General features: G+C 40.4%; 1 long non-coding RNA gene across 1 annotated transcript in view; it reads left to right on the top strand.

The window, feature by feature from the left end:
- LOC129045635 (uncharacterized) overlaps window positions 1-23,787 on the top strand; it is a 153,154-nt gene that overhangs the window by 98,972 nt on the left and 30,395 nt on the right. The gene's annotated exons all lie outside the window — the stretch shown is intronic.

Raw genomic sequence — 23,787 nt, forward strand, 5'->3', positions numbered from 1 at the left:
AAATCTGAATATTTTTGTGCTAGGTTTGATGAAAGGTGGACAGTCATGTAGGCCAAAAAAGCATGAGCTAAATGTAATAAACTCGGGGAAACATAGCAAAGCCTGTTTGTTCAGATTCTTCTCTGCATCCCTTTGTTTTTTGAGGTAAGGATGCTCCTTTTTTCTGGGTATAGGGAAGGCACCTCCCATATGAGGGCTTTATGAGGGGAAAAGAGGGAAGGGGGAGCGACCTTCCTTCTACTTTTTTCTCAAACTCCTTCAGCTCAGAAAATTCAGTATGCCAAGATGCCATATTTTGGGGGTAGTGTGTTCCAAACCCCATCATCCTTAATTTTTTTCCTTATAAGTCAGCACTTATTAAAGCCTAGCAGGTAAAAGTAAAGAACTTTACTTTTGTGGAGCTATTGTTATATTTCTTTTCTTCTACCTCAATTCTTAGACCCTATTTCCCTTCCCCAGGGATTGACAGCTTCATTTTGAAAAAAATATAACATAATAAATGAGTAGATTTGCACTCAGGTTGGAGTCTTATTACAAAGTGGCCAAACACATGGTAGATTTCCCTTTGCCTTTATGGTCAGGGGCTCTAGCATCTAAACATCTGTTGGAACAAAGAGATGGACCTTGATTTTACCAGAAAGCTCTAGTGCTGTTAAATCTGTCGTCTTCCACTTATAGGGTTGAAAAAAAAAATTGTTTTTAAGACTTTATTTATTTATTTAATTGACAGCGAGCGAGAGAGAGACAGCGTGAGGGGGAACACAAGTAGTGGGTGTGGGAGAGGGAGAAGCAGGCTTCCGGCCGAGCAGGGAGCCTGATGCGGGGCTAGATCCCAGGACCCCGGGATCATGACCTGAGCTGAAGGCACTCGCTTAACCAACTGAGCTATCCAGGTGCCCCTAGGGTTGAAAATTTTTTAATTATATGTGTTTGGATGATTTGCTTGGATTTTCTCCATTGAAAACATCACCAGTGGAAAGTTGCTATTCAACAGGTTATAGTTTCAATTAAACAAGAAGAATAAGTTCTAGAGATCTTCTGTACAAAATTGTGCCTATCCTTAGCAATACTGTTTTGTTAAGAGAGATCTCATGTGAAGTGTTACATGTGTTACTACAGCTTTTTAAAAAAGGAATATAATATAATAAAAAAAGGAATGTAATTTATTGGGATTGACAGAGTTCAGAGCATCCCTATCTCTGAAGACAAAGGTACACCAATAGGAAGCTGAACCAACAGGCCCTGCTAAGTTTTCCCCAGTTTACCACACTTACCTCATACTCTTTTGTCCTCTCCTGGTTTTCCATGACTATCCACTTTTCATCAAAACTAGTATAAAAAAATACTCGGGTTGAACTGTTTCTTCAGGTCTTCATTTCCTTATGAAGGCTCCAGTGTCATGTGAAAGTTAAATTAAATAAATGTGTTTGCTTTTGTTAATCTGTCTTTGGTCAGCTCAATTTGCAGGGGCCCGAGCCAGAGAAGCTAGGAGGGAAGTAGGAAAAAGATGATATTAAGAAGAGAATAGTGGCAGTTTTTGTGATTCTAAAGATTAGTTCTTTGGCTGTGATCAGAGTCTGAGAGTGGGAACATCACTCATGGTATTAACAAATACATCCTTAGCAATTACAAAATGAAAACCATTTAAAAAAGCACCACCACCATCAGTAGCATCAACAACAGAAGCAACAGCAACAAAATTTTGTTTCTAAAATTTCCTATCTCAGGGGCGCCTGGGTAGCTCAGTTGGTTGAGTGTCTGCCTTTGGCTTGGGTTGTGATCCTGGGGTCCTGGGATAGAGCCTCAGGTCGGGCTCCCTGCTCAAGGGGGAGTCTGCTCCTCCCTCTCCCTCTACTCCTCCTCCCCCTCCCCCCTCATGCTCATTCTCTCAAATAAACAAATAAAATTTAAAAAATAATAAAAAGTAAAATAAATAAAATTTCCTATCTCTTCCTTACTCTGCTTCTACCTCAGATATTTACCTTGGCTTCTTGGCATTTAGCTTCTTAGGGGAAATAAAGGTTTCCTTTATTTACTCATATTTGTTTTCCATCTTAGATCTAAGTAGACAGAGAAATGACACAGAAGACAATGCAGACAAGATCTGCACTTTAAAATCTGAATTATACTCATTCACTTGTTAATCAATAATAAAATTGCAATGCACTCTTAACCTGCAACATACACCAAATGAAGTCTTTCTCTTATTTCTCATTGGCTGTTGTTAGTGAGCTAATCTCTATGTTTTGGAAGGAACAAAATGTGTAATTAGTATTTCATTATACAGCTTCATTTTGAAAAAATATAACACAATAAATGAATAGATTTGCACTCAGGTTGGAGTCTTATTACAAAGTGGCCAAACACATGGTAGATTTCCCTTTGCCTTTATGGTCAGGGGCTCCAGCATCTAAACATCAGTTGGAACAAAGAGATGGACCTTGATTTTACCAGAAAGCTCTAGTGCTGTTTAAATCTGTCATCTTCCACCTCTAGGGTTGAAAAAAAAAATGCAAGAGTCAAGGAATGGAGTACTTTCTAGTGTAGCATAGGGGAGGAAAAGTTTTCCTGGACCCTCTTATGGTCCCTGGCTAAGTCTGAAAATTAAATTAAAATTTAAAAAAACCTGAGTATTTTTATGTTAGATTTGATGAAGAGTGGACAGTGATCAGAACATGATCGGTTAGAATATCAGATAAGTGGAATACACCGGGGAAAACTTAGTAAGGCCTGCTTGCTTGGCTTCTTCTCAGTGTCCCTTTGTCTTTGGAGACAAGGATGCTCCTTTCTTCTGGGGATAGGGAAGGCACCTCTCACATGAGGGTTTTATGACCTGCTTGAGGGATAAAGGGAGGTGGAGGTCAGAGTGACCTTCCTGCTTCTGCTGTTTTCTCAAACTCCTTCAGCCTAAAATATTCTATATGCCAAGATACCATATTTTGGGGTATTGTGTGTTGAACCCCACCATTAGACATTTCAGACACTTTGGGCATTCTCACAAATTATAGTCATTTTTACTTTAGGAGTAGGGAAAGGGAGATGGGGGAGAAAGTTCCTTTTGCCACTCAGATTACCCCTCCCAGATAATGGCCGACATTGCTTCTCTTCAAGCCTGGCTCAGACCATGAGCCACACATGTCAAATGTGACATGAAATATGTGACTGGCAGAGTGCCCAGTTTTCAGAAAGCATTTTATGGAGGGATTCAACTGGTCGGTTAAATCTCTCGATTTTTCTAAGACAGTGTGTGCCCGTTCCCTTTCTGGTTCTAAATGTTTGCTTTGTCAGGATCTTTCTTTTCACTCCTCTTTTCCATGTGGGGCTTTCACGTCATTTCTTTTCCTTAGTCTGGTTTTTGGGCCATTTATCTGGCTTTCAAATCAGCCCATCAGGGCACTGACTTCAGGGAGTGAGTGAAAAGAAAGGAATCCAGAGGAAGGCCCACCTGCACCTCTGCCTGTCACTGACATCGTCAGAAGGGATTTATTAAGCACTGACTTGTGCCTAATCTCCCCTGGAGTCTAAATTTATTGTTGAGAAATCTCAGACCTTAATGGGTATCCAAGCGTTTCAGATTCAATTGCATATGAGCCTTAATGGCAATTCAAATGTTTGAAGATAGTGTTCCACAAATTCTTCTCATGCTTTTATTCAGTTACTACTTGTTATTATCGGTTTATAAATTGATTGCACTAGACTTACACTTGCTGAGCAAATTTTTATAAAGATCTCAATCCAGGAAGTCAATGTCAGTGGCATCTTTAAGCTAATTCTTCTGCTTCGGACAGCACACCCAGCCTATGCTTCCCATTTTCCCCTATCAGTGCCCGGACCCTTGCTTGCACAGCCAGGACATCAGATCATGAAAAGCCCAAGAACAGGGATCAAAATGTGGATGACAGGAAGCTCAGCAGGAGGATATTAACACTAATTAGAATACTTTTTTCTGACCACAGATAATGAAGGCTTTCTTTGTTCAGCATCATGAGTAAATCCCCTCACTACAGATTTCCATACTCTGAACCAATCTGAGCATCTGGATGGAACTGCTGTTATGGCTGAATTAGCCATTCCAATTAGAGAAAGTAGGGAGTTGCCTCCGTGTTTCGATTCCCCAGTCATCTATGATAACTGGATTTAAGGGGGGTTTATGAAGCCGTTCTTGGAAGGAAGATGCATTAACTATGACATGACCTATTAAGCATGTGCAGAAGTTATGAGCTCAGAAAGGGTAGGGACACACATAAGTATTTTGAATTGACACTTAATTTTTTTCCCCTCACTCTGCTGGCTCTGTGCTGAATTAATTCCACTTTTATCTTGCTTTTAAATAAAAATTTATGGATGGCAGCTGAGGTCCTTCTTAGGATCTTTATGATTTGGGATTAAGATCCTTAAGTATCTGGGCAACTCATTAGCATGTGCACTCTAGCCACTTGTGTGGAGTCAGTGGAGGAAAGGAAATGAGGGAGAAGGATGGGGGAAGAACAAAGAAACAAATAGGTGGCCATTAGATAATAATAATACTAGTTATAATAATAATTATTATTATTATTAAAATTATTATTATTATTATTTCGCTGAAGCAATTAAAAGCCTTCCTTTAAGGGCTAAAGATTGCATGCTACCCCCAACTGTAGCAGAATAAGCATCTTGGTCAAAATTTAAATTCATTTTGAAAGTAAGGATTTAAACACCTAATTTAAATTCTAAACCTTGAATTTTAAAAAATATTAGGAAAACAAACATTCAAACAACATTCTACTACACAGAAATCTAAAGGCACTTTTTGAGATGAGAAGCAGTGAGCTTATATCCTTTCCAGATACACAGCATTGCTCTTTCAACATATGCATCTTTGACCAGCCCATTCAGAGGCTTTTTTGCCAGTGGGGGATTTGGGCAGGGCTGAGTGGATATGAAGACTAATGTGTAACCTTGACCCTGCATCCCAAATACTTCAAGCTAGAGAGTCTCCTTTCCACCCCACTAATAATAAAAGTAGTGGTGAATCTCAGAATGTCCCTTCCTTGGCAGACTCTCTGATGTGGCTTTTACCTGCTGGAGCAACCCCATGGGGAATTAGTCACGTGGACTCATATGTCATGGAGCACGAGGAGTTTTTATAATGTAGCTCCTTTTACAGGGTTTGAGCTGGCCTACCCTTGACCTTTGGGGTTCTGGGTAAAAGTGCCTCCTGTCTACTTTCTGTGAACTATACCGCCCGGTCAGCATAAACTGGCATTACACAGTGTTAGAATAGCTTCTTAAAGTGTTCATAACCATTTTCCTGAAAGGGAGATTCCTTGATGCTTTCCTGACACCTTTTCAGTGTTTAATAAGTTTTCTTTTATCTTTGAGCTGCACCTACCCTTCAGTGGCCCTTCCACAGTGCTGAAAACAAATACAGAGAGATTGAAAAGCTGGTTAAGAACATCTCTGGTCCACAAAAAACATTCATGTATAAGTCATCATAGGGATGATTAACATATCTCAGTAAGATTCATAGAGGGCTATTTGAATTAGAGAAGAACTTGATAGGGGGTGCCTGCGTGGCTCAGTCAGTTAAGCAACCGACTCTTAATTTAGGTTTAGGTCATGATCTCAGGGTAGTGGGATCCAGCCCCTTGCTGGGGCTCCGCACTCCTCTCTCTAGCACTCAGGCGCCGGGGGTGTTTGTAGGGATGTGTGTGTCTACTTCTTTCCTCTGCCCCTCCCCACCTCACATGCACATGCGTGCCCCCACTCAAATACATAAATAAATAATTCCTTAAAAAGAAAAGAACTTGGGGTGCCTGGGTGGATCAGTCGTTGGGCGTCTGCCTTCAGCTCGGGTCGTGGTCCCAGAGTCCTGGGATCAAGCCCCGCATCGGGCTCCCTGCTCCGCGGGAAGCCTGCTTCTCCCTCTCCCACTCCCCCTGCTTGTGTTCCCTCTCTGGCTGTCTTTCTCTCTGTCAAATAAATAAAACCTTAAAAAAAAAAAGAAAAAGAAAAAAGAACTTGATATCTCCAAATATTAAATATATTTATTTACTCAATATAGTTTACACGAGATTCAGTACACTTTATAACATATGAGTGGAGGGATTATAGTGAGGTAGGTAAAAGTAAGCTGATGTGGGTGAACTTGTTTTTGTTAACTGAATCAGTCAAGATGGGGCTTTACTTTATGTCTATGCCTATGCTTCACTGTTTCTTGGAAGACTGGAACATAGCTGGACATCAGAAAGGGAGAAATTGATGCAGACTCCAGTTTCACTATCTATAGAGCCCCCAAGGGCAAGACTTCATCTTGTTCATAATCACAGAGACTGACACTTACCAGGTGCTTAATAGATGCTTGATGGGGAACTATAGAAGGAACTGAAGCAAAGGGATGTTAGTGAAAAGTGCAGTTAGTGGGGCATGGTGTTTCAGTGGTGCTCATTAATGAGGATGTGATTAAATATTAACTTGCATTCTGTTTTAAATACAGAGAAAATATTTTCATGTTTCTTTGACTTTAGATTTTTCACGTGTGAGGTGGAGATTTGGATCAGATAATACCAAAGGTCCTACCACATCTAGCATGCTAGGAATCTATTTCCAATTACTGCACCCAGAGTCAATAAATATTGAGTACTCATTAGCTTGGGTACCTTGTTGACCCTATTAGTTTCTTGGGGATATGGAATAAATGTACTATGGTCTCCACCCTTAGGAGTTAGAGAGAGAAAAATATCACATAAAATCTAATGAGAAAACAGTTTATTCCTCAACTGTGGGCTCTAAAGATGCCTTCATGAGTGAGGAGCCTTGGCGAATGAGGATAACTTGAGTTAGATAATGGGGAGAAATACCAATCCAGGTTGAAAGAAGAGTATGATCAAAGATGGGAACCAGTTGAGATGTTTGGGGACTCTGAGAATATGGACATGATTTTAGATGGAAAGTAGAGAGAAATACATTTGGATAGATAGACTGAAAACAGATTTTAAAGACTCCAAAGCAAGTAGAAGGTAGGAAAGGTAATAGAGATACATCATTGTCCATATCCTCATCTTACCAAGCTTCTGATTAATATGTTATGCAATGGGCCATCCTTCTGGAAATGTCTTCTCTTAGCTTCCATAGACCACATGTGTTTTGTCTTTCCTTTTACCTCACTGGTCTCCTCAGTCTCCTTTGCAAGCTCATCCTCCTCTAACTAACCTCTAAGTGTTGAAGGCCCTTGGGGTCCAGTCCTTGGCCCTCTTCTCTATCTACTGTACTTGATTTAATCTAGCCTCATAACTTTAAATGCCATCTTCATGGAGGTAACTAACTCCCCAATACATATCTCTGACCTCATCTACCCCTTGAGCTCCTCAGCCCCATATTTCCATCTCCACACTTGACATCTTCATTTAGATACCCCACAGGAACCCCCCATTACATAGTCATCATTTACACTTACATATTGATCGTTCCCCACTGTGGCTGAGGCTGCTGGTGTCCACCAACATCCTTTCTACTCTTTTTCCTTTAGTAAAATAGCTTTCCAATTTTAGCTTAAAATATAGCTGCCCAGCCAAAAGCTATATTTCATGGCCTCCATTTCAGTTAGGTGTGGTCATGATGTGGCTAGGCTCTCACCAATGAGACATCAACAGAAGTGGTGTGTGCCACTTTCAGATGGTGACTCCAAAATTGTGCTTTCCTTTGTGAGCTGGGATACAATTGGGATGGCTGAAGCCAGAACAGCTAACTTAGATCCAGAAATAGAAACATTGCATTTAGGATGGCCAAGCTATCCTACCAACTGTGGACTCTCTACCTATGGCTTATTATGTGAGAGAGAAATTGTTCTGTATTTTTGAGCCACTATGCTCAGGAGCCATTTTGTATAGCAACTTAGACTGTACCCCTAACCAATCTACCCAATCTTCCCCATCTCAGTAAATGGTATCTTCATCCCCCTATTTCCTGAGCCAGAAACATGTTGATTCCTCATTTTCTTCAACTCCAGTTTATTAATAGTCCTATTGGTTGTACCTAAAAAAATATACCTCAAATCCATCCACAATCCAAATTCATTCATAGCTACTACCTAATCTCCAAACTGATCACCTTGTTTTGTGTTTGACCCCATACAACCCTTCTGACTGCAGGCAGAGATAGCTTTAAAAACTTAATGCATCAGGGTGCCTGGGTGGCTCAGTCAGTTAAGAGTCTGCCTTCGGCTCAGATCATGATCTCAGAGGTCCTGGGATTGAGTCCCACATTGGGCTTTCTGCTCAGCAGGGAGTCCACTTCTCCCTCTCACTCTCCCTTTGTGCTCTCTCTCTCTCAAATAAATAAATAAATAAATAAAATCTTAAAAAAAAAAAAGAAAAAATGCATCATGTCATGTTCCTGTTTGAAACCTCTCAGTGCCTTCTCATTTTATTAAGATAAAGCCCTAAGTGCTGAACTTGACCCTCTATGACCAGGTTTCTGCTTTTTTCCCCAGCCTCATCTTGTGTCACTTTCTTCTTGCTCACCAGTCTTCAGCCACAGGGGCCTTCTTTCCATTTCAGTTTCTCAAACTGTCCAAACTCTTCCCAGACTCACACCTCTGCTCACGTGTCATCTGTCTAGGGAAGTTCTGTCCTTCAATTCTTTGTCAGGTTGGCTCCTACTCATCTTGCAGGTCTTGGCCTAACCCTAATGCTTAGCACTCCAATTGTATTTCATAACAACTTATTGTTTTCAATTATAGTACATCACAATTTATAATTATACATTAGACGGAGGCTCTGTTTGTTGGATGTCTGTTCTTCCGCATAGTCTGGAAGCTCTCTGGAGGCAGAGACCATGCTGGTGCTGTTCACCTCCACACACCTAGCATAGTCACGGTGCTTTTCACACAGTAGTTGTTCAATAAATCGAATGCTTCCTGAAATGAAATGAGTAGGAGAAAAATATGATAGAGCAGAGATTAAGGAAAATTTATCTATGAGAAATATGTGAAGTGGATTTTAGTTGGAGAGAGACTAGTTTAGTATTTAGTTTAGTATTAGTTTCCCAGGGCTGCTGTAACAAATAACTACAAACCAAGGGCCTTAAAACAACAGAAGTTCATTCTCTCATAGTCGTGGAGATCAGAAGTCTGAAAGCAAGATATCAGCAGGGCCAAGTCTCTAGGGGAGGATCCTTCCTTGCCTCTTCTAGCTTCTGGTGGTTGCCCACAATCCTTGGAGTTCCTTGGCTTGTGGCAGCATCACTTGAATCCTGCCTCTGTTGCCCCATGGCACTCTCCCTGGGTGTGTCTACTCTCTTTATGTCCCTTCTCTTCTTATAAGGACAGCAATAATATTAGATTTATGGCCTACTTTATTCCAGTATGGCCCCACCTTAACTAATTACATCTACAAAGACCCTGTTTTCAAGTAAGGTCACATTCTGAGGCTCCAGTTAGGCATGAGTTTTTGGGAGGTCACTATTCAACCCAGTGTACTGGAGGTATAAGGAAACCAATTTGCTATATTCTAGGCAGGAGGCGAAAAAGGCCTGAACTATGTATAAGCATAAGAACAAGTGTCAATTGGTCATAATTAAGAAATGATAGACCATAGAATTTTAGGAAGAGACCTGAAAGGCCTAAAGTCTTGTGATTCTCAAGTTAGGCTTCTTATATTCTTCAAATAAGGTGGCTCAGGGGTGGTTAGAAAGTTGGGGGGGGGGGCATAAGGAAGGTTTTCCAGGCCCACCACCCCTTTATAATCAGAACAATTACAAATGTATATTTTAGATGCTTGGTATCCACAGAAGATTTTGTTTGAAGATTGGTTTTGTTATAAATCTCGTCTAAATCTCTCATTTCACTGATCACGAAATTGCAGCCAATGAAAGAACAAGACAATGATACAGAAGTAAATTGCATAGAGTGAACTGTTGGATTTAAGAATGTGGGATGAAGCCAACCAGAGCAGTACAGGAAATTAGCATGAAAAAGAAGTTTTAAACCTAATGGTCGCATTTGTGAAATACAATGAGAAAACAAAGTTCAATTGTCTTTGTTCCTATAAACTATAGTTCTTCTGGACAGGGACCTGAGGGTGGCCCTGTCCCTGGAGCAGGGACACAGGACAAAGTAGAAGGAGCCAGGAGATCTGAGTATAATTCTGTCCTGCCCAGGTCACTGAGCAACAGACTGGACACAGGGATAAAGGAGAAGGAAGTGCCACAGGTGGCAACTGGGTTTCATAAGTAAATAATGAGGAGACAGGGTGGTATGGCAGATGGAGAAAGGTGGTTTGGACAGAGATTAAGTTCATAGAGGACCTTTTGTTTTGTTTGTTTTGGACATACTGGCTTTGAAGTGACAGTGGAAAATGAAAACTTTGGCAAGTAAACCCGTGTCTATTTTGTAGCCCCCATGACCTTTTCATTCCAGTGATGGACAGGGTAGTGTCTCCTAGTTCATGGTGTCCTTCCCACAGTGCCCATTTTGGAATGCACTTTGTAGAAGTTAAAGAATCACGTGATCTGTGACTGGGGCCATCATCTCTCACCTGGACCACATATGTATTCTCTGGCTAAGTGATCTTCCCAAATTGACTCAGCTCATTTTAATTTCTTCTCCACACTGCAGTTATCATTGCAAAACACAAACCTGATTGTATTATCTACCCCTGCTTTGAAATACTTTTCATTGCTCAAAGATCAAAGTCCCCGAAGTTCCTTATGATATGTGCTCTTTCAGATAGGTCTGACCCCTGCCTTGACTTCCTAGCCTCATCTGGCACCACTTCTCCCCCTGGCCTTGGAGATCTAGCCACACTTAGTTTTGCTAACTTCTTCCTGACCCAGGGCCTTTGCATGTGTCCTTCATGCTATCATTTCCTGTACCTTTTACCCTCTCCAAATACACAGTCATCCTTAAGATGCCAGCCAGCACAGTCAACATGTCTTAGGGACTTTTTCCCTGACCCAGGTCTAAGTCAGTTTAAGTCACCTTCTTTTGTTTCTTTCAGAGCACTAAGCTCAGTTCATAAATACGCATTTTTTTTGCCTTGGATATTTGTTTAATGTTTAGCTCTCCTATTCTAGGTCCATATGAGTAGGGGCTATGTATGTCTTGCTGTGCTCAGCACCTAGCATAGCATCTGGTATGTAGTAATGGAATGAATGAATGAATAAAAGCCATAATTCAAATATTTGACTCCTTCAGATTCCAAATCCTAATGTTGAATTCAAAGCACAACCTTTTTTTGGGGGTGGGCAATTGCTGCTTTTGCATATAGGTTATATCACACTTCAACAAAAATTTAAAATTTAAATCTTCCCACTATATAAGTATTTGGCAAGTTATATTGGATATTAAAAATGCATTTCCTTGAAGACCGTGGTTTGGGCTATTAAAGCACTTGCTGAGAGACCTTCTTCTTCTTCTTCTTCTTCTTCTTCTTCTTCTTCTTTTTTTGCTGAGAGACATTATGTTTTAAGAGCAAAAAACAGCAGATGTTGGTGAGTATATGGAGAAAGGGGAACCCACTTACACTGTTGGTGGGAATGCAAACTGGTGCAGCCACTCTGGAAAACAGTATGGAAGTTCCTCAGAAAGTTAAAAACAGGGGCGCCTGGGTGGCTCAGTCATTAAGCGTCTGCCTTCGGCTCAGGTCATGATCCCAGGGTCCTGGGATCGAGCCCCGCATCGGGCTCCCTGCTTCGCGGGAAGCCTGCTTCTCCCTCTCCCACTCCCACTGCTTGTGTTTCCTCTCTCGCTGTATCTCTCTCTGTCAAATAAATAAAATCTTTAAAAAAAAAAAAGTTAAAAACAGAACTACCCTATGACCCAGCAATTGCAGTACTAGGTATTTATCCAAAGGATACAAACATAGTGATTCGAAGGGGCACATGCATCCCAGTGTTTATAGCAGCATTATCAACAATAGCCAAATTATGGAAAGAGCCCAAATGTACATTGACTGATGAATGGATAAAGAATATGTGATATGAATATGAATATATATAATATTCCATGTAAAATGGAATATTACTCAGCCATCAAAAAGACTGAAATCTTGCCATTTGCAACAACGTGGATGGAGCTAGAGTGTATTATGCTAAGTGAAATGAGTCAGTCAGAGAATGACAAATACCATATGATTTCATTCATATATGGAATTTAAGAAACAAAACAGATGAACATAATGGGAAGGAAAGGAAAAGTAAAATAAGATAAAAACAGAGAGGGAGGCAAACCATAAGAGACTCTTAACAATCAGGTACAAACTGAGGGTTGCTGGAGGGGAGGTGGGTGGGGGATGGGGTAACTGGGTGAAGGGCATTAAGGATGGCATTTGTTGTAATGAGCACTGGGTGTTATGTGCAAGTGATGAATCACTAAATTCTACCTCTGAAATTAATATTATGCTATATGTTAACTAACTGGAATTTATATCAAATCTTGAAAGAAAAAAAAAGTAAAGAAATTGCTTGACTTTATTTTTTATCTTTCTTAAATGTATTGAACAATTTCCTGATTTCATAAAAAGAAGATATTTAATATAAGTAAATGGTTAAATGGTTCTTAATAATGAGCATCATCAATATAAACATCATTGGCTCTTCTCTGATATAACTATAGTACTCAGCACTTTTTTTATGGCAGAAGCAAAGCACTCATTTATATCTTTCTTTTTTTAAATTTAAATTCAATTGACTTTAAAAAGCCTCTACAAAATCAGGTTACTATTTTACCTTTTGAGGGCTGCAGTAGCCATGGAGGTGCTGCTCAGAACTTCCTTCAGGAAAGAACTTGTCTTGAGCCCAGTTAGCTGACAGTTTACAGCTCTGAGTGCCTTCAGGTCACACCCAAGCTCTCTAGCAGAGGCTACCATGCTGGCTCCTCCCAAGCAGCCCCCAGCAAATGATACAGCATGGTCAGAATGCCAGGACCTGGTCGTTTTTGCCCAATGTGGGGCTTCTGTACTAGGTGCACTTTCCCCTGGAGCTACCAGCTGGGTTGGCCAAGACTTTGCTGGGTCTGCGCTGTGGTCCGAGGCTCTCTTTCCAATCCTGCTTCCTCCCTAAGATTGCAGTCTGAAGGCTTTTTTTTTTTTTTTTTAAAGATTTTATTTATTTATTTGAGAAAGAGAGACTCAGAGAGAGAGCACATGAGAGGGGGGAGGGTCGGGAGGGTCAGAGGAAGAAGCAGACTCCCTGCCGAGCAGGGAGCCCGATGCGGGACTCGATCCAGGGACTCCAGGATCATGACCTGAGCCGAAGGCAGTCGCTTAACCAACTGAGCCACCCAGGCGCCCAGTCTGAAGGCTTTTTGTACCCAACTCCCTTCCTTTCCCTTTGATCTTTCCTGGGATATCCCCTCCAATAGACCTGTTGCCTTCCTAACCCTCTCTCAGCATCTGCTTCTTGGAACATCCAACCAACATAGAGGGCTTCCAATAATATAATGATATAAGATTAAAATGTTAGGGTTTTATTTCTTTAGATTTTTCAATTTTCCTTTCCTAGCTCATTCTCTCTGAAGATTTTTAGTTGTTCACTGTATAAGGCCTATTTCTGAAATGAAGAATGATTTCAGAAGAAGAATAATTTCTTGTTATGAGTCTGTAAGCTCCATGAGTCCTGAGATTTTGTTTGTTACTGTCACAACCCAACACTTGACACATAGCATATGCTTGATGAATATTTGTTGAATGATTGAATACATATCTTAAGAATCATTTTTTCCTGTTTATATTAAATAGAAGAGACAAGAACAAGACATACTATAATAGCATTTTCTATAGAGGCTATATTAGTTTGGTAGGGCTGCCATAACAAAGAGCCACAAACTGGGTGGCTAAAACAACAGAAATCTATTTTCTTACAGTTCTGGAGGCTAGAAATCAAGGTGTCAGCAGGATTAGTTTCTTCTGCGGTCTCTCATGTTAGCTTGTAAATGACCCTCTGTGAATGTCTGTGTCTTAATTTCTTCATAAAGACACCAGTCATGCATTAAGGCCCACAGAGACCTGATTTCACCTCTTTAAAGAACCCATCTCCAAATACAGTCACATTCTGAGGTACTGGGACTTAGGGCTTCAACATATGAATTTTGGGTAGTACAACTTAGAGCCCATAACAGAGGCCCATAAAAACGTGCCAGTAAGCAATTCTTTGGTTTAAGGTATTTTACTTCGTGTTGGATGCAAATGGAAATAGGAATAAAATACAATAAAATAATATGAAAAATAAAAATTATATGAAACAAGGCAAATGTCTGATTTATAGCCAAAGAATTATATAAGTGTATCTAAAAAGCAGACAGTGAGGTATAAAGGCTAAAATTCTTTGGTAATTCCTGGGTGGACTTGTAATGCTTGACCAAGTACATCACACATCATAAAAAAGAAACAAGTTACAACTCATAAATGACCATATGCTTGAAACTACCAGTGGAAATTTCTTTACCATGTGAATTTAAAATCTAAATCTCACCAGATAGTATCTTTCTCATTAAAATATATTTTTTGAAGAGAATTTTTGTTTTTAAAGCTTTTATTTATTTATTTGAATGAGATAGAGAGAGAGAGAGAAATAGTGAGAGAGCACACGAGGCAGGGTAGGGGCAGAGGCAGAGGGAGAAGCAGACTCCCCCCTGAGCAGGGAGCCTGACTTGGGGCTTGATCCCAGGGCTCTGGGATCATGACCTGAGCTGAAGGCAGATGCTTAACCAACTGAGCCACCCAGTCATCCCTGAAGAGAATTTATATACATTATATACATGTAGGACAATTTGTTTCCCAGAAAAATACAAATTATGAAAAATTATTACTTATTAAAACATTAATTTCATTTTAACCATAGGAAAAAATGTTAATTTTTCCTTGCTGGTCCCTGCTGTCTACCAGATTCCTGAACCTATCTCAAGTTATAAAAGTAATGGGCTGTGGTATGCCCTCCACAAAGGTGAACATTGGTTTTTCTCTGCTGGCATTTCCCACCTCCGAAACTTACATTTTGTTACATGCTGTAAACCACCATTGTTGTGTGCCGCTATATTTTGGGCACTTATTAGAATGAAGGAAGTTCTTCCCTAACATGACATTTCCTTTCTAATACAATACAAAAATGGAGTATTTAGGGTTGACCACTTACACATTGTTCCCATTTCAGGCCCCACGGTATTGCCGTCATGTATGAATGCCTAACACTTTTAGAGATTTCCTTTAGGGTTTTCTAGTATGTTTACTTTCCTGTGGATTTTGAAAGACTTGACCTCTCTGAGAGAAGTCTTTTGAGAGACCTCAGATGCATATCACCTCTGTGAGAGCCTTAACAGGCCAGCCTTGTAAAGATGGTGCCATAACTATGTATTGATTCGAAATTGCTTTGCTCACCATAAGCACAGTCTGACCCTGTGGCTACCATTCTCCTCTACTTGTGAAATTCTCTAGACCCTTCCTTGACACCATGACTGTCAGTTCAGAAACATTGGATTATATCAAAGGCTCTACCGGGAATATAATGTTAAGACTTCTGCTATTAGTAAATTCTACTACTAGATTCTAAATACCTTGAGGGTAATGTACATGTCTGATTTAAAAAAAAAAAATCAAACTGTTAAAAGATAAACTGAGGCACATTAAAAAGTGTAAGATTTTCTTTGAGCAAAAATGGATTGGAATAGGGTAACATCATAACAGAAGTGGTTTGGGGCACTCCTTGATAGGAGCCCAGAGACACAGACTTACACAAAAAATGATCCAGAAAAAAAGAAAGGAAGTTACTTGATTGGCTATACCTTAAAGCCTATTGTCTATTTTCAATTCCTTGTCCTTAGCATTTTGATTTTGTAACCTTGAGGCATTTACTATAGGCTTAGATTTTGATTTGCTTATATATTTAGCACCTACTTGGGCCCCGAGCTAATTAAAAAAAAAAAAAAAAGGAAAAGACTGGGTTCCTATCTTGGAGTGTTTATAGCCAAGGAAGGAGTTCGTACACTTCCTTCTTTCCTGCCCTATGCCTTTTAAAACAAGCTGATTATCTTTTAATTATTCATTATAGTAAATTTTGAAAATACAGAGAAACCAAGATTTAAAAATCAACCAAAAAGCCTATGGCTTAATTGCTGCTAATAACATTTTACTTTAATTTATCTTTTTTTCATATGCATTGACTTTTTTAAAAAACATTAAGTATTGGGGCACCTGGGTGGCTCAGTTGTTAAGCGTCTGTCTTCAGCTCGGGTCAGGATTCCAGGGTCCTGGGATCGAGCCCCGCATCGGGCTCCCTGCTCGGCGGGAGGCCTGCTTCTCCCTCTCCCACTCCCCCTGCTTGTGTTCCTGCTCTCGCTGTCTCTCTCTCTGTCAAATAAAAAAAAAAACAACAAAAAAACAGAAAACAAAAAACAAAACGTTAAGTATGTTTATTTTTTCACTTAAAAGAAATTTATTTAAATTCAATTAATTAATGTATAGTATATTATTAGTTTCAGAGGTAGAGTTCACTGATTCATCAGTCTTATGTAACACCTAGTGCTCATATGCATAGACTTTTAAAAACGTTTATAATCAGATAGCACGCACAATTTTGTAACCTGCTTCTTTCATCTCACACATCATAAATGTTTTCCAGTAGCCTGTGTGAACATTAGTTAGGAAGCTGGATTATATTCCAGGGAGTGGATTCACCATAGCTTCCTTAATCCTCATTTTGCTGCCAGGTATTTATTCGACTTCCTGCCTTTTTTTTTAATTCTAAATGCAAAACTCAACTTTGTGCACATTTTTTTTTTTAAAGATTTTATTTATTTATTTGACAGAGAGATAGCAAGAGCAGGAACACAAGCAGGGGGAGTGGGAGAGGGAGAAGCAGGCTTCTTGCCCAGCAGGGAGCCTGATGTGGGACTCGATCCCAGGACCCTGGGATCATGACCTGAGCCGAAGGCAGACGCTTAACGACTGAGCCACCCAGGCGCCCCTTTGTGCACATTTTTAATATTTAGGATTGTTTCCTGAAATTAAACGTCCAGAGGCGGTCTCTCTATGTCAAATGGAATGAACATCACAACTCCCAGGGCATGTACCAGTGACTTTGGAAGGGTCTGGTCCATTTGCCCCTGCCCCACAGCACTCAGTAATGCCTGGCTCACTGGGTCCTTACCCTTGGGACATTGCTACTTTGAAAATGTTTGCTAGTTTGGTAAGTGAGAAGTAGAAGTAGTGTGTTGTTTTGATTTTTATTTATTTGGTTGCCAGTGAGGTTGAACATTTCCTCATATTTTTGTTTATCACTTTTATTTCCTCTTTTATGAATTGGCACTTTATGTCCTTTCTCATTTTATTTATTATTTCTCCCACATCTCTCTCTCTCTCTCTCTCTTTTTTCTTTTTTTTCCGCACCATACTGATGGTGTTTTGGCTCAGCCAGGGATTTTTTTCCCAAGGCCACTTTAGCCAGTATAGCTTGTCTTCCTTCACTCTGGATGTGGTGACCGAACAGTCATTTTTATACTATCATGCAGATATAACAGAAAACACTCTTTAAAACAGAAAGTACTTTAAAGTTGCTTCAGCTTTTTGGAGTCTTCTCATCTGAGACAGCACTTGGGCTTCTCACCTTGGAAAGAATTTCTATAAAGTGAGGAAGTTCACTTGGGGACATTTTTAGTAAGAACCCTAAGAGTGGCAGCCACTTGGAGATTAATCCTGACATTCTCCTGAGGCACCTGAAGGCTAAAAGGGAAGAGCAGACTATCCTCAGTCCCCCAAAAGCTGGGGTGAGATCCAAAACTGCTTTCTGCACCATTGATTTTTCTTGGGCTTTTGCGGCTGGGAAACACTATTCATTGCAGTAGATTATGGCTTTTTCTTTTGTCCTCTTTACTAACTGGGGAGCTGTTGCCAAAAGTTGTGACTGGTGAATATCATTTTGGAGGAGTAGAACTTGTGCTGCTCACCCCCGAGAAAGGTTAGTCAGCACCTCAACAACTTCTATTGGTGAGCTGTCATTGTTCTCGCTACAGCGAGTTTTAAAAGGAGATGCCACCTTCACCCACACTCTGCGAGATGAGAGGGGTAGAGCACAAAAGTGGATAAGAAAGGCAACTCTGTTATCCCAGACCTTTCTCTCCTAAATAATAGACCTAGTAAGGCAGCAGGATCTTGCCAACTAGTAAGGCACAAACCAGCATACAGACCCATGTTGAGGTCCCACCTGTGAAAGCATTTTGTGAATGGTAAAGTGCTTTATAAGTGGTAGGTGTGATATTTTTGCAAGTAGTTGAAGGTCACTGGTTCACTGGGTTTATTCTTGGTTCCTTAAGGGTGAACTTTCCTATATTTAGGGTTTCACTTATTCATTCACGTTTACTGAATTTCTACTATATTTTAAGCATCGTTTAGGCCTAGGGTCAGCAAACTATAGTCTGCAAGTCAGATTTGACCTGCCACCTGTTTTTCATAGCCTGGGAGCAAAGAATGGCTTTTACATTTTTATAAAATTGTTTTAAAAAATCAAAAGAAGAATAATATTTTATGATACTTAAAAAGCATATGAAATTCAACTGTGTCCACAGTTAAAGTTTTATTGGAACATAGCTATGCTCATTCATTTATGTATTGTTGTCTCTGGATGCTTTCCTGCTACAATGTCAGAGTTGAGTAGTTAAGAGAAACTGTATGGCCTGTTGAGGCTAAAATATTTACTCTCTGGCCCTTTACAGAAAAAGCTTTCCACTGCTGTTCTAGAGACTGGGGATAGATCTATAAACAAGATAGACATTGTCTTTGCATCTATGGGTATCATTACTTTAAAGATGGTCCCGGTGGGACTCACCCTTGATCCTGGCTTTAGAAACCTCAGGTTCTAACCAACTGAGCTAACCTTATATAATTTTAGCCAACACTGGCACAACCTTATGGAATCTGATTGTTTCTTCATCAAATCAGATTAAATCTATGAATTAACAATGTTAGACTGCAAAGTTCTCTGCACTTAAGACATTAAATGAGTTAAGGAGCAAAATTTATTTTCAAAATGAAAAAAAGAATAACTGTAATGACACACAAAAGCTGCTTTTAACTTTTCAAAAGCCTTTTATTTGTGCTAGCTTACATACTGCAGACTTCATGAGCTAAGAATTTGAGATGGAAAAGCTCACTTTGGACTGATAGAGACTGAGCAGGCTTGCCAGAGGAAGTAGGATGTGGCCTAAAATGATGGTCTTGATTTCCTTCTTCATTCCCAGGGGCCTAACAAGTTGTCTCCTATGGACAGAAGGCCAAGAAACTGCCTTTAGGGCTCTTTCCCATATCCTATGGTTTGGCAGATTTCTGCTCTTAGCCTCATGATGTGAACAGACCAAGACTGGGAGCTTCTCGCCGGCTTGTGAGGTGGGCAGGGATCTGCTCTTCCCTAAATGGGGAATCTGTGGAAATAAGACTGGGAGTGAGGGGGTATTATATAATAGGAAAATTAGGTGGGCGGGTGGAAATTTTGATATCTTAAAAAGTAAGGCAGTTTGGAAAGTCTGGGAATCCTTTGGCTAACTTCCAGCTTATCTAGAACACCAAAAGATTACATCTTCCTCTATACTGTGAGCAACTTGCATACCTGCCTGACCCAGGGTGTTGTTCAATAAATGGTTCAATTAGAGAATGCCTGAAAGAATGAAGGAAGGAGGTCAAGTCACATGTCAACATTAATCAGAATGGTTAGAGTGTGATGTGCTCTTAGGAATAGAAATTCATGGGTGTTCATTCATTCGCTCATTCAACAAATGTTTATTGAGCACCTACTATGTACCAGGCACTTAATCCCATTTTATTTCAATGACTAATAGTGAAAACCTTTCTCTTTTTTTTAAAAAAAGATTTTATTTATTTATTTGACAGAGATAGAGAGCACAAGTAGGCAGAGCAGCAGGCAGAGGGAGAGGGAGAAGCAGGCTCTCCGCTGAGCAGGGAACCTGATGTGGGGCTTGATCCCAGGACCCCAGGATCATGACCTGAGCCGAAGGTAGACACTTAACCAACTGAGCCACCCAGGCGCCCTAATAGTGAAAATCTTTCTAAAATATCAGTGGGGGTGCCTGGGTGGCAGAGTTGCTTAAGCATCTGACTTTGGCTCAGGTCATGGTCTCAGGGTCCTGGGATTGAGCCCTGCATCAGGCTCCCTGCTCAGCACAGAGTCTGCTTCTTCCTCTCCCTCTGCCCCTTCCTCTCTTCCTGCTCATGTTCTCTCTCTCTCTCTCTCAAATAAATAAATAAAATCTTCAAAAAAAAAAAATCAGTGTCTGCTTTGTTGCTTTACAAAGCATAATCACACAAGTGTCTGTTATTGAGCCCTAAAGAGGACTGAAGAGCATGGAGGATCTTTTTGACCTCATGGTTTTTACCCTGGCTCACAGGGTAGAAGATGATGAAGTTGCTGTAGTGCTTAAGAAGACACACACTGGTGTCAGCGTGCCTGTGTTCAAATCTAGGCTTTACCACTCATATGATGTTGGATAGCTTTTGCCTCAGTTTCCCCATCTGTAAAACGGATAATAATACCTCCTACATAAGGTGGTCATGAAGATGAAATAATCTAAGTACCCTGGTACATAGGAAGCCCTCAAGGTAAATGGTAATTGTTTTTGTGATCACACAGAAGTCAACCTGGAAAAGATAGAAGCATTTGGACTGAAGATACTGAGAACCTGAGGACATGCCCCAGAACGTGGTGGTTCGGCTTCAGGGCCATTTATAGTATGCATAGGGGAAAGAACACAACCCGTTATTGTAATTTAACTTCTCTGTGTTCTTGCCTGAAAATGGGGGGAGTGATACCAAACTGGTAGGGCTCTTCTGAGGAGCATATGGACGAGTGTGTCCGGAGTTCAGTTAGTTCTTAATAAATATTACTTTCCTTCTGATGGAGTCAAATATGAGGAAGTAATTCCCTTTAATTAAGAGTGTTGATGAGTTGGGTTCTAGTTAATTGAACTGTAATATGTAAATCAACTTAATCGTGGACTGGCTCTACCAGATAAACACCCAGCACCTGGTATGGTTTGGTTGAGCACCTTTATTTGTTTGATTTTGAAAAATCTTCCCCCCTTCTCTGGATTCTTAATATTGTGGATCCCTCAACTCAGCCTGCAAATACTTCGTGTTTTCAGTTGAAAGAAGGATTTTCAGAAGGTTTTAGATTTTAATTGTTGGTCTTAATAGGATTGCTTTAAATTGATCCAAGTCACTTGCAGACAATGGAACAATGGCCTGGTACCTCATCACTCCTTGTTTATTTTTTAAATAAAAGGAGCAAAGTGGGACGTGTTCCAAATTGAGTCACAGGCTGGGGTGAAGATTAACTGAGTAAACATTGTGGTCTTTGGGGAGACTGATACTGGGTGGGAGCTAGAAAATCTGCAGCAGTCACCCTTTACCATTTATTTCCCTTTGTGCAATGTCTTCCTAGCATAGCATGAGAGAAGACAAACAGAAAAACATGTTCATTATAACAAAGTGACGTTGAAGTAAAGGTGGAAGAAAATGTGTGTTGAGACAGGGGGCATGAGAACACATTGAAGTGAGACCAGGTAGAGGTGCTGAAGGGAGACTTTGGAACTCTGTCCGTTGATAATTTCATGGGATTATACTGTTTGGATATATCCTTATTTTCATAATCATTATCATCCTGTGGCCCTCATCTTGAAAAAGCATTCTCAATCTTGAGCACTATGGGCACTTTGGGCTGGATAATTGTAGAATGTTTAGCAGCATCCCTGCCCCCTACCCACTAGATGCCAGTAGCACTTTATCCACCCATCCCAGTATAATAACCCAAAATGTTTCCGGAGTTTACCAAATATTTCTTGGGGGGCAACCCCTGCCCCTCCCCCACCTGCCCTGCCCAGTTGAGAGCTACTGCTTTGAAAGGATTCATTTCAACGATGTTCTCTTAGGCTGTGCTCATGGAAAGGTCATTCCTCTGGCTAACTTTTGAATCTCCAGCCCTGACTGGCTAAGCCACATTGACAGCCAAGTAGAGTCCTCCTCAAAGTGGGCTGGGTATATCCCTACGATGCCAGGCTGCAGTGTCACATTTTTAAGTGTTGGGGGGATGCCCAGATTATTTTCTAAGGTAATGTGAATTTTGTCTCCAGTGGTCCTTGCCCCTCCTCAGTATTACATGGACATAATGACAACTCAGTTCTGTTTGTGGGGACTTCACTATCTGACAATAAGCTTGGAGAAAGTCAAGCTTGTTAGATTGTTAAAAATAAAACCTGTAGCGGGCGCCTGGGTGGCTCAGTTGGTTAAGCGACTGCCTTCGGCTCAGGTCATGATCCTGGAGTCCCGGGATCGAGTCCCGCGTGGGGCTCCCTGCTCGGCAGGGAGTCTGCTTCTCCCTCTGACCCTCCTCCCTCTCATGCTCTCTGTCTCTCATTCTCTCTGTCTCAAATAAATAAATAAAAAATCTTAAAAAAAAAAATCATTAAAAAAAAATAAAATAAAACCTGTAGGTTATCTTCTTAAAAGGGTACCCCAGAATTATTATTTTAACATAGGCATAACCACAAAAGGAGGCTGAGAAGTCCACAGTAGGGGGAGGTGAATTGCCCAGGGGCATTTTAGGAAAATAAAGGCTTTGCAAGATAAAAACATCTTCTTTCCTGCCCAGTTACAGGCTTAATGTTATTAATAACTCAGATGTCATATTTATGCCATTGGTGGCAGCATGCATACAATTTAAATATTTTATCTTCCATCATACAACTCTGGATCTACATTACTGACTTTCAAGGGCCCCATTCATAAGGGATGAGGAGAGAGAACAATCAGCTACTTCACGCAAGGGCTGGCTAGCAGACTGGGTTTCCCAGCATTGTCAGATGAAGCACAACACAGGGAATGCTTTGGAGCCACTTGGAACATGGCAGGGTGGGGACGGAGAATGATGGGGGGGGGAGCTTTTGGGGCAAGGAGAGAGCCAAACCCTTTTTTCTTTTTAAAGGGGTTATCCCACCTTTGTTCCAAGGGAGAATGGAATATCCATTAAGACTGGTGACACTGGGAATTTTGTTTCAGCTCAGTTCCTTTTGTTGTGACTCCAGGGTAAAGGATAGGAATCTGGGGTAACTAGGTTTCAAGCCAAGAGGAGAAAGAAAACGAATTCCTTCCAAGGATTTCTTCTATTGTCTCAAGAATAAATATTTATAGAGAAAGTTCAAGTGAAGTCTTTTACAATGGTCATGGTTTTAAGACTAAGCCTTCCAAAGAGTACATGTAAAACTATGCTTAAATGAAGGGTGATCCAATTAGGCTTCCCAGGGAAAAACCAAGAAACCTCAAGATAATTTCCTATATAAAATCTAATTGTGTTCTCAAGTGGAATATGAATACCACTCTGAATTATTCCTGATCCAGAGACTGCAGCAGAAATGTACAGCCAAATTGGATTCTATTTTAAGTAATTAAGTTATTTCCCTTCATAGGATCTATAATTTGCCTTCAACAAATGTGATTTGCCTCAGAAAGATAATACATTGCAATTTTTCCTCCAAAATAGATTTTCTGTGCCAGAAACAATTATGAAAAGTAGACCAAATATTGCCTTGATTATATCCTGGTTATTATCTTTGAGTGCACGTCTGGAGTGCCCTGTTTGTGTTCCAAAATGAGATAGGTATGGCTGCTGTTATCATTTAGAAGTTATCTTTAAATGGAGACCTGAGCTGAAATTTACTTAAGAGCCTGGGGCTTGCACAACACTAGTGTAAATAGCTACGGGTGTTACTACATAAGACTCCAAAATCTTGTGCAAAATGTGGCCAATGAGGAGCTT

This window comes from Mirounga angustirostris, unplaced genomic scaffold, assembly GCF_029215605.1.
Source record: "Mirounga angustirostris isolate CCGP_5_RB_7025 unplaced genomic scaffold, mMirAng1.0.hap1 SCAF_3, whole genome shotgun sequence".
NCBI classification, from domain to species: Eukaryota; Metazoa; Chordata; class Mammalia; order Carnivora; family Phocidae; genus Mirounga; species Mirounga angustirostris.